The sequence below is a fragment of the Pogona vitticeps genome, chromosome 7 (genome assembly GCF_051106095.1).
Source record: "Pogona vitticeps strain Pit_001003342236 chromosome 7, PviZW2.1, whole genome shotgun sequence".
Lineage (NCBI taxonomy): Eukaryota > Metazoa > Chordata > Lepidosauria > Squamata > Agamidae > Pogona > Pogona vitticeps.
In genome coordinates this window covers 30,145,186-30,157,267 of record NC_135789.1, presented here as the reverse complement: position 1 = coordinate 30,157,267, position 12,082 = coordinate 30,145,186, and the positions used below count along the sequence as shown (strand labels likewise).

The following is a 12,082-nucleotide window of genomic DNA, read 5'->3' as shown; positions in this document are numbered from 1 at the left end:
TTTCTGCCTTTCTTTCAGTCCTATCTCCAAACACTTTCTGTCATACATTATGATAATTAAGGAAGGAAAACCATAAATTTCTAAATTTGATACCATGCCATTATCTTTCCACAGCCTCTGGAATAAAGCCGGCTACATATTTAAATTCACAGATCTTACGCAGTCTTCCGAAACATTATTATTTGTGAAAATAATTTCCATAAATGTTTTGCCTTTGATTTATTTTGTGTGCTTGAAATCAAGGGGATTAATTCAGATTTCTGTCTTCCTTTTTCAGAGTTTGGTTTTGGTTTCCCCTTGTTATTTCCTATTCAGCTGGTATTGCTCCTCTTTTCTCTCCCATCTGCACCACTAATAGGTCCTGGAAAGGATTAAAGTCTCCAGAGTTCAAAAGAGATCAAACGGATATCAGTGATTTTATGAACAAATCGTACACGAGATGATAACATCTCAGCCAGATCCCACATCAAAAAAAGAAGAAGTGTTATCTGCATTCTTCTTTCCGTTCGGCAAACTTAGAGGAGTTCCACTACCTCTACTCTGTACGAGTCCCTATTTCCCGGGTCTGGGATACAAAGCTTGGGTGCGGTGCTCAGGGCCTTGCGGCTTGTGTTTCTGGCTTTCAAAAACACTTTGTAGTACTGTACTGTGGTCCAAATAAACATACGGCCTAGTGGTTAAAGTGTCAGACTAGGGCCCTGACTAGGAGTTTTTGCTGCCTGAGGCAGAACCTGTCTGCAGCGGCAATGTCTTCAGTGCTGGCAATGAGTTCCACCGTATCAGAGGCAGAAATTTCATTTGGGGTAGGGGTGTATGTCTTTGCTTAGGAGGAGATTACAGAAGTTTTTGTGCTTTAGTTTTGGCATTTTGACAGCTCTTCATAAAAAAAAATGTGGAAGTCTCATGCTGTGCAATGAAATCCATATTTGACATAGATCTATATAAAAACTTAAAATTTGGTGTAATTTGCACGCATTTGCTAGTACCTCCAGATTAGAGCAGTTTTAGTCCCCAAGGAGGAAACTGGGCTGTAGACACATCCCTGTCTTCCAACAGAAGAGATCAGTCTGGGAGTCTAGGAATAATGAATACCTGGGAGTAATAGCATCTTCCACCTGAGGCAGGTGTTTCACTTTCTGCTTAATGATGGGATCCCTTTCTATGATTCTCTGACAGAGCCTGGGTCAGCTCCTCCTTTGCACTACAACTCCCAGAATCCACCAGCTACTGAGGCTCTTTGGCGGTTGGCAATGCAAAAAAAAGGGAACTTACTCTGTTTGAGTACATGACTGGGGCATCGCTTTTGAGACTGTGTCTAGGTAAGCACATAAAATTTTCCAGATTGCATGAAGCGAACAGGGGAAGGGAGCAGGAACTCTTGTCACTTGGCCCTCCCCGCCATCCCCCCCCCCCCGCTGAACAGGAGACAGTTGTTAACCTCCACTGGGTTTCAAGCAGGCTTTTCTCCTGACTGAAGCACAGCCGCCAAGGTTATGCAGCTGTTGAAAGAGACAGGCGGGCGGAGGGGGGAGCGCGCTTCCTCGGAGCACAGCTTCAAGGTGTTGCCCACATAGGTGTAAATACATCTGTCTTTTGCCATTTGTGGTAATCCACGCGCGTGTGCACTACACTTCGCAGTGCCAGGCAGATGGTCCCTGTCCTGCCTCCCTATTACAGGCTCGCGGTTGCTCTCTCTGTTTCGAGAAATAGAAGGGCAGATGTTAAATATGTTAAACACACGCTTTGCCCCCTGGAGGCTCGAGTTAAGGCTGCCGTCTCAATTTGGCCGTTTTAGGCCCTGCCAAGCTGGAGGGAACATCCGCGTTCTGCTTCATTCTTTGCTCCACAAAGAGGTTGATTCCCCCCCTCCCCGACGCACATTTTTTCCTCCTGCTTGCTGTCAGTGGGCCTGATCCACCAGCACCATCTCATCAAAAGCCTCAAAATCCCCTCCCACTGCTTTTGAACATTCCCCTATTTATTTCAAGCAATGTGCATGGGATTTGGGGGACAAGAAGCGGAAGGCCTGTCAAATTCCAACAATGCTTTAAAATTATTTCTCTCTGTAGCTGCTTTTTGGTTTGGACGTCTGGCTGTCCTGCCAATGAGATGTGTGAGGAAGCTCTATTCTAGGCTGGGTGTTCAGCTGTTTTTAAATTGAATATTATCTTTTCAATGTAATCAGTAAAGGTAAAGGTCCTGGCCCAGCCAAATCCAAGCACTTGTAAGTCTTATTTATTTCAAAAGGACAGTGTGAACCCATCCAGAACCCAGTCCTATCCAGTTGAATGACATTTATTCCTAAACTATATTGGGGAGTGTTGTTGTTGATGATGATGATTAGCATTATTCTTATTGGACTACAGTGTGAAGAATCTCCTGTCTATGGTGGGTTCTGCTTGGAGAGTTTTCAGAAACGTAATTCAAAACAAACAAACAAACAAACAAACAAAAAACAAACCTTCGCAAACTCTGTGAGGCAAGCACAGGGCTGCAAAGCAAGACATTTACATAAATACTGTCCTGCTAATTTAAAAGGTTATATGGGTCTGGCTGTGCGAACCGTGCCTCCACTAGAAGTCCCTTTGAAGCCTCCCACATGCAGGGGACCCCTTTCCTATTCTATATGTTAAGGGTACACCGACAGAAGTCACATACGCGCATGGCAGCCTCTGTGTCTACGGAGAAGCCCTTAAATGCGTGTCCACTTTGATGTATCTTGGGCGGATGAAGGGGAGGCTCAGAAACAAAATATCCAGGATGTTTCTTTATTCTCTTAGAAGTTGAAGGGCAACAATTCAAGCATTGGACGTCCTAAAAGATCTTCAGAAGATTATTATAAGCCGCTCAATGTTTAGCTAGCCTATCTCACATGGCAAGAGGGTGAAGTCAACCGTGAGCGACTCTGGAGCTGCAGCCTGCAACAGCAGAGGTATTTCAGCCCTGCGGCTTCCTGAGCAAACACCAGATATTGTGTGAAATGGCAGAGGAGGAAAGCCCTCCTTAATCTCCATTTGCTTTTCCACCCTTTGGAGCAACAGCTAAAGCCGTGGCCTGGCAGAGTGAGGCAAGCTGGGCAAGGTTCTCCGTGTCTCCGCAGAACCCTTTCCGAGACAGCCATAGCCACACACGGGGAAAAATACGAAAGCAAGTTAAGGGAGGCGATTCTCAACAAGGAAACAAGACTGGCCCGGGAGCAGCAGAAGCATTGTTGCGCAACTCCCCTTTCACTTCTTTGTTTGACATCCCTTCTTGGCTCTACGGTCGGCCGGCCAGGGCATTTGAGTCCCTTGGATCACGCCATAGGCTGCGCCTCAACCTTTGCTGAATTTTGCAGCATGGTAGCACCTGGGAGTGGGGGAAAACCCTCCTCTGGCTTCACAGAAACCACTCGTGGGAATGCAGATTTCCTTTAAAAAGAGGCGTATCTTCTCCACATGCCCTGTTTTAGTCTTATATCTATTTAAAAAAACTGCCAGCTTGTTAAGAGTTGGAAGAGGAGGTTCCAAGGACAATACAGATGACTGTGGAGGGTTGGGCAGAACATCACATCCGGTCTGCAAGCTCAGTGTTGCTCACATCTATGTTACACATACAGGAGAATGAGTTGGGATCCTGGCATAGTAGAATGACAGAAGTTACTTCTTCAGGATTTTTTCGCCCCAGTGTTTTGAACTCAATGCAAAAACCCACTCAACTCAAGATCAAGCCATGCATACATGAGGAACAAAGTTTCCGTCCTAATTTCTATCCTTCCTGCTTTGCTACTTTAAAAACTGCAGAAAGAAAGCACCAAATGCACCCCATCACTTCTGCCAAGACCAGCTGCCGTTGGTTCCCCCTCCTAGCTGCACCCGTTTCATCAGGTGATCCAAACCGCTAGATCTCATTGGTTATCATAGGAAAAGAAGAACATTTTCCTTTTCCCCTCCTCCCAACCCATCCCTTATTCCTTGTGTGTAGTGTCTTAAATTCAGACCGGCAAACCTGCAAGCACAGACTATCTAACTACTTATTTCTCTGGTCATTTACCTTCGTGAGCTAATCCAGCAGCCTTTTCTGGCTAAATACAGGTGGGGCATAAATACTGCAAATAAATAATAATAAATAGAAGGGTGAATTCAAAAATAAGATCTCCCTTCCCTTAATGTGGAGTGGTACAGTCCATCTAACTTTTCAGGCCTCCTACCACCTTCTTCTCTATGGGCCTCTATCACTCTTGTACCCACAGATAAAGGAATTAAATTTGGCATTGCATATTCAGGACACCATCACCATTAAACATCTATGGTGGACACTAGCGCACTACCTAACAAACATTTTTAGGATGGGGTATTGGCAGATGCAAAATACACAGGAGTTATCTTCCTTTAAGAACAGAGACACCAGAACAAAACTCAGCACATTAAGTTTCTGACATAACTGTTCATAGAAATGCTTGGTCGAATCCCATACTGATTCTGAAGAGGAAGGGAGATGATTTTAAAAAGGAGGGTGAAGAGACAGTGAGCAAGAGAGAGCGTTGTAAGGAAAACTGTTAAAAGCAAGGAATCTAGGACATTTGACGTTGAACAACTAATAGATACAGTATACCAGTGAATGAGCCTGTTTATCACAACAGAGAAGTGGTCAATATGAATCATGCTGGGCTCTCGTGGGGTGCTCCCCCAGAGATCTTAACAGCAGCCCAAAGGCACCCAGATTTCTTTTGTCTTTCCAGGCCATCTTAGAAATACAGAGTAGAGTATTCGTGAAGGCTTTCACGACTGGGATCTAATGGTTGTTGTGGGTTTTTTGGGCTTTTGGCCGTGTTCTGAAGGTTGTTCTTCCTAACGTTTCACCAGTCTCTGTGGCCGGCATGTTCAGAGGACAGCACTCTGTGCTCTGGTGTAGTTGGCTTGGGAGTGCAGTACTCCTGCACTCCCAAGCCAACTACACCAGCCAACTTGGGAGTGCAGTAAATACTGCACTCCCAAGCCAACTACACCAGAGCACAGAGTGCTGTCCTCTAAACATGCCGGCCACAGAGACTGGCTGTGATGCCTTTGAGCTGGGGCTTCTCAGTGACCCCATCCCCTTCCCATGCCTTTGCAGACTTCTCGTCAGGGTACAAAAATTGTATTATTCTGCATGGCCTTTGGGTTGAGACGATTTTGCTGCTCTGCTTCTTTCAGTATTGATTGTCAGCTATTTGAACTTATGATGTCATTGTGCACTGTGTGTGTGTGTGTGTGTGTGTGTGTGTGTGTGTGTGTGTGTGTGTGTGTGTGTTTATCTGAAATTTCAATATTATGCTGAGTGGTTTTTAGGAGGTCATGTTGCATAAAGTGCTTTGATGGGTAGTTGGTGGGAAACCAGCCTAATAATTGTGACAAACCCAGACCTACTGGGATCTGCCACACAGTTACACCAAGCTGCCACCAACCATTCCCTATAAGAAGTCACACAGACTAGGGATGGATTTTTAAACAATAAAAAGAATCAGGTTTATTTAAATACACACAGGGAAAAATAAACAATCAGGTGAATAGGATAAAGTAACGTGGCTTAAATTCACTCAGACATACATACAGTTTGGTTCACCCAGAACCTTAACTTAAAGCACAGACCCTGAACCTATCAGTTCTGGCTAACCAACAGACACCTGAACCTATCAGGTTGGTACTCTGACACACAGAAGTACCCTGTCTGACACACAGACTCCCACAACAGCTCCTTCTTCCCAGCTGCTGCTTCGTCTGCTTAGCTTCTCATCAGTGTGTGTTCTCTCACCACACAGGCATCACATATTTATACAGTACAGCCCCTCCTCCTGATGTCCCGCCTTCCACTCCCCATAGGATGGAACTTTCCCTCCAAACCCATGACAGACAGGTAACATCAGTGCTGTATGTAACACCTCCCCTCTTTAAAAGTTGTTTTGTAGGGGGAAAGCTAACGTGCTTTTCACCAAAAAACAACCTGGGTAAAATACACAACAACAGTTATACATACCATATTATACTTACTTATACTTACATTCTAAGTTAACCATTTACCATTTAGGCATTTAAACATTTACCATCTACATTACATCAATTTACCTTTATTCATACAAACCAATTCAAAACCAGGTACATTTTACTTTTTGTCATCATTATATACACATAGTCCATGTTCTTTCGCCGTCTTCATTCTTCAGGTCTTCTTGATAAGGCGTCAGCAACACAGTTCACTGACCCTCGGACCACCTTTACTTCAAAGTCATAGTCCTGTAGGTTTAAAGCCCACCTCATAAGTTTGCTATTGTGGGTTTTCATTGTCTTTAACCATTGCAATGGTGAATGGTCAGTACACAGAATAAAATGTCTTCCCCAGATGTAAGGCTTGGCCTTCTGGATCGCGTAGACTATGGCCAAACACTCCTTCTCCACGGTTGCCAAATGTCTCTCACCTTTTTGAAGTTTCCTACTCAGGTAGGACACTGGATGCTGGTCACCATTCTCATCCTCCTGGCACAGAACTGCTCCTACCCCGCTGTTAGACGCATCGGTGTAGATGATGAACTCCCGGTCGAAGTCTGGAGCACGCAGGACTGGATAGTTGATTAACGCCTCCTTCAACCTCTGGAACGCCGCCTCACAGTCGCTGGTCCACGGGATGCGGTCATCAGCCGTCTTCCTCGTCAGATCGGTCAGCGGAGCCGCAATCTCGCTAAACCTCGGGATGAACTTTCTGTAGTAGCCCACCAACCCAAGAAATGATTTGACTTTTTTCTTGGTGTTGGGTCTAGGCCAATCACGAACAGCTTCTATTTTGGCCTCCAGGGGTTTTATCACTCCTCCCCCTACCATGTGACCCAAGTATTTTATTTCTGGGCTACCCAGCTGACACTTGCTGGCCTTTACTGTTAGCCCTGCTGCACTTAACCTCTGCAGCACTAACTCCAGGTGTATTAGGTGATCTTCCCAGGTATTACTGAAGATCCCTATGTCGTCAATGTAGGCCACTGTAAAGTCACTGAGCCCTGCCAAGGTCTGGTCCATCAGCCTTTGGAATGTGGCTGGTGCATTTCTGAGACCAAAGCTCAGGACTCGAAACTCATAGAGACCAAAAGGGCTGCAAAAGGCAGTCTTTTCTTGATCCCTGGGATCAATTCTTAATTGCCAATATCCCTTTACCAGGTCCAATGATGAGATGAACCGACAACCCCCTATGGTTTCAATCAGGTTGTCTAGCCTGGGCATTGGGTAGGCATCAGGAGTGGTTACACGGTTTAATTTCCTGTAATCGACACAAAACCTAATGCTCCCATCAGGCTTGTCCACAAGGACTATCGGAGAGGACCAAGGACTAGAAGAGGGGACGATTATGTTCTCCCTCAGCATTTCGTCCAGCTCCTTCCGCACCTTGTCCCTATAGGGTCCCGTTACTCGGTATGGGGATACTGCCTGCGGGGGTGCATCCCCTGTGTGGATCCGATGCATCACTCCCTTCACTATCCCCGGCTTGTTGGAAAACACCTGCTGATATTTACTAAGCAGCATTTTTAGTTCTTGCTGCTGGTCTTGGGTGAGTGCAGGACTGATCTTTACCTCCTCTGGGTTGTATTTTACTTCCCCTCTACCCTCCCAGAAGGGTAATTCAGCTTCCTCACTCTCAGCTGCTTTTATCGCGAATAAAACCCTCTGTTCCCCTCTGTAGTAGGGTTTTAGGGCATTCACATGAACCACCCTCCTTGCTTGGTTCTCCTCCTGCTCTATTAGGTAGTTCAGGTCTGACATTTTGGAAATGACCCTATATGGTCCTGCCCATTTGAGCTGCAGTTTATTCTCTCTGCAGGGCCTAAGCCAAAGCACTTCCTCCCCTGGGTCAAAGTGCCTCTCTCTAGCTTTGTGGTCATACCATGTTTTCTGTCTGACCTTCTGAGCTTGCAGGTTTTCTGCTGCCAGCTCTAGATTTCTCCTTAGGTCATTCATCAAGGTGTCTATGTATGTCACAACGTCTTGTGGGTCATCCTGGGTGATCTGCTCCCAATTTTGTTTGATCAAATCAAGGGGCCCTTTCACCCTTCTCCCAAATAAAAGTTCGAATGGACTGAACCCGGTACTGGCTTGTGGCACTGATCGATAAGCAAACAAAAGGGATTGCAGCTTCTGGTCCCAATTGTTTGGATTCTCTGCCAAGTAAGCCCTAATCATGCGCATTAGAGTCCCATTGAACTTCTCAGTTAACCCATTACTTTCAGGATGATAAGCAGTGGTTTCCTTGTGCTTAATTCCACAGATTTGCCATAAGCGTTTCATGAGCTTTGATGTGAACGATGCGCCCAAATCTGTGATTATCTCTGAGGCAAATCCCATCCTGGACATATACCCCACCAAAGCATCGGCCACTGTGTTAGTTTCAATGTTAGACAAGGGTATGGCTTCAGGATACCTTGTGGCATGGTCCACAATTGTTAGGATGAACCTGTTCCCCCTCTTTGTGGCCTTGGGCAAAGGTCCCACAATATCCACCCCTATGCATTTGAACGGAGTGTCAATCACAGGCAAAGGGCACAACTTTGCTTTGGTCCTGTCGCGGTTATTCCCCTGCCTTTGACACACATCACATTGTTTACAGAACTCCCTGATCTGCTTCCCTATGTCAGGCCAGTAGAAATTCTGTGTGATTCTCTGCTGTGTTTTGTTCACCCCTAAGTGTGCAGCAAACATGTCAGAGTGCCCCCTTTGTAAGATCATGGGGCGATACTTTTCAGGTACCACCAGCTGACTTCTGATCCCATCTCCCCCTTTTGAGATATTCCTCAGGGTTTCTCTATATAAAATCCCCTTTTTCTCCAGAAATCTCACTGGGGTTTCAGGTGTTAGCTGGGCGTCAGTCACCTGTTCAAAACACTTTTGGAGAGTGGCGTCTGCCTTTTGCTCCTGTCCAAATCTGCTGTCTGTGGTTAAGGTTTCCACCACAGCTTCTGAACTCCCCCCTGCTTCCGTCTCTGGCTCATCATTACCCCCCTGAACTGTCCCTGTGGTGGCTTGTGAGCGTGTAATCACTAGCACCCGTTTCACATGTTCAGCCAGGTCATTTCCCACGAGCACGGCTGCCGGCAGAGTCGATGAAATCGCTAGCCTCCAAACTCCCCTCCAGCCTTGAAAGTTGACAGGTACCTCTGCTACTGGCAGAGAAATTACCTGCCCCTCAATCCCTGCCACCTTCATGCTCTCATTTGGGATTATAAACTCCCGAGGAATGATATCTGGATGGCACAGGGTTACCTGGGAACAAGTGTCCCGCAGCCCCCTATACTGACGGTCAAGTATTCCTACGTCCACCCCGGCTGTCTCAAACAACTGAGAATCTGTTTTTATCAGCAAGCAGCGCTTTACCTCTATAAGAGGACCATTTTCCTCAGCCTGCTCAGCAGAGGTAGCTGTTCCAGACTGAGTAGCCATGGCAACAGGCTCCCTCTGTGACACTGAGCCTTGCTCTTTCTGGACACAGAACACAGCTTTTGGCTTGGTCCCACTAGAATTCTGAGGCACCATTCCTTTTAGCTGCTTTAATTTCTCACACTCTGAGATTAGATGACCCTTTCCCTGACAGAAATAGCATTTTCTGGTGTATTTTGATTCTCTCTCATCTTGTTTTGGTTTTCCCTCCAAAATCTGAGGTCTTAGTTTCATGTCTGAGGGCTTCCCTTCACCATGGGCCCCTCCCCCTTGCTGGCTTTTCCCTGGTCCCTGAGAGTACTTGCTGTAGGTTTCTTTGGGTTTACCTACAGATTTCCCCTCACCCAAGGGCTTTCTTATTTGGGAAATAAAATCCGCGATCTCTGCGGCTGCTGCCACAGATTTTGGTTTCCTTTCCCTCACCTGGAATTTCAATTCCCCATGCAGGACTGAATAGAACTGTTCCAGTGCTATCAAGTCTTTAAGCTGCTCATAGGTCTCTGTCCCCTCCTGCGATAGCCATTTCTCAAGCAGCCTCACCAATTGGGCCCCCACTTGGGTAAAAGTCTGTTCTGGCTTCTTGGTTAGGGACCTGAATCTTTGTCTCAGCTGCTCTGCATTTATCCCATGTCTGGCAAACACCAGTTTTTTAAACTCTGCAAAATCTTTCATCAGTTCCTCAGGCATCTCGGCATAAACCGCAGCCAGGCTACCACTGATTAAAGATCGCATGATGGTCATCTTCTCAGTTTCCCTCACTGAGAAGTCCACAAACGCTCTTTCCACTAAGGAAAAGAACACCTCGGGACAATCTCCCTTGTGGTACACAGGGAATTTCTTCAGGTCAGCCTTAGACAGTTGGCCTCCCTCAGAATCCCTATTATTATTATTGTTCTGGTTCATCAGTTCCAGTTTTTTTAATTCAAACGCCATTTTCTCTCTCTCCAATGCCAATTCAAATTGTCTCTGTCTCTCTCTTTCCCTTTCCTCCATTTCAAATTGCCGCTGTTTCTCTCTTTCCCTTTCTTCTCTTTCCCTTTCCCTTTCCTCCACTTCAAATTGCCTCATCCTCAGTTCATGCTGTTGGGCTATGAGCAATTTTCTGAGTTCTGGGTCTTGCTCTCCTGTGCTGTCACCTTGCACTGAGCCAAATTCCTCCTCAGAACCTTGGTCAATCTGGGGGTCTTTCACTTCACTCATGTCTGCTACTTTGCTTCGAGTCAAGGGCATAATCCCCCCTCAGAACAAGCTGCTTTAAAAGTCAAGCCTCAAAATAAAACGACCACTTTTTTCCTTCTTGCCTCAGAACCAGCTCTCCCTAGAGATTGCTGCTGTTCTTCAGCACTAAATTTGCAACAGTATCGAGTCAGAGCCTACCCCCCTCTGCTGGGCCTCTCAGCTGGCAAGCTAGCTCACTGTTGCTACGCAGTTTTGCCTCAGCTTTTTCCCGCCAAAACTAGGCTGCCTCAGAGCACCTTAATCTAAGTCTCCCCAGTTGGCACGTTCTTCTACTAGCGCACCTCCCCGTGAGGTACACCTAGAAGATTACCTACGCGCCTCAGACTGTCCCTGACTAGACCCCCCTTGCTCTGGGCACACTTGCCAAGGCTTTGCTGGACCGCTGGACAACTGGACCAGTCGTATCCCACACGCTGGACACCAATCAATGTGACAAACCCAGACCTACTGGGATCTGCCACACAGTTACACCAAGCTGCCACCAACCATTCCCTATAAGAAGTCACACAGACTAGGGATGGATTTTTAAACAATAAAAAGAATCAGGTTTATTTAAATACACACAGGGAAAAATAAACAATCAGGTGAATAGGATAAAGTAACGTGGCTTAAATTCACTCAGACATACATACAGTTTGGTTCACCCAGAACCTTAACTTAAAGCACAGACCCTGAACCTATCAGTTCTGGCTAACCAACAGACACCTGAACCTATCAGGTTGGTACTCTGACACACAGAAGTACCCTGTCTGACACACAGACTCCCACAACAGCTCCTTCTTCCCAGCTGCTGCTTCGTCTGCTTAGCTTCTCATCAGTGTGTGTTCTCTCACCACACAGGCATCACATATTTATACAGTACAGCCCCTCCTCCTGATGTCCCGCCTTCCACTCCCCATAGGATGGAACTTTCCCTCCAAACCCATGACAGACAGGTAACATCAGTGCTGTATGTAACAATAATATCATCACCAGCACCATAAATGAAGGAGTTACAAAGGGTGAAATTTGAAAACATTTGAAAATGTGATGATAATCATAACTGCCAAAGGAACCATGTAGGAATCCAGATATGGAACTTTGGCAAATGTAGCCTTTATCACAGTCACATTAACCATATATCTGCCATATTGAAAGTGATGAATTATGAACTGGACACTGTCTCTGTCCAAGGCAGAATGTAATGTGTGGCTTACAGCACTGAGGGCACCAGTTTGCAGGTTTCTCACCTGTTGTTTAGCCCAACCTGTGCGGGCCTGTGGAAAGACTGCCTGAAAGACCATAAACATAGAAGATGGATAGCTTAGTCTGAACACACTACATGTTTGGTCAGAGTCTTCTGGCATCTTAAAGCTTAAAAGGTTTTCTCTGACATAGCTTTTGTGGACTGTACTCCATTTCATCAGATGCGG

At 46.0% G+C, this 12,082-nt stretch overlaps 1 protein-coding gene across 5 annotated transcripts in view; it reads right to left on the bottom strand.

Annotated features, from left to right (window-relative positions):
* Positions 1-12,082, bottom strand: part of BCAS3 (BCAS3 microtubule associated cell migration factor) — a 410,844-nt gene that overhangs the window by 245,967 nt on the left and 152,795 nt on the right. The gene's annotated exons all lie outside the window — the stretch shown is intronic.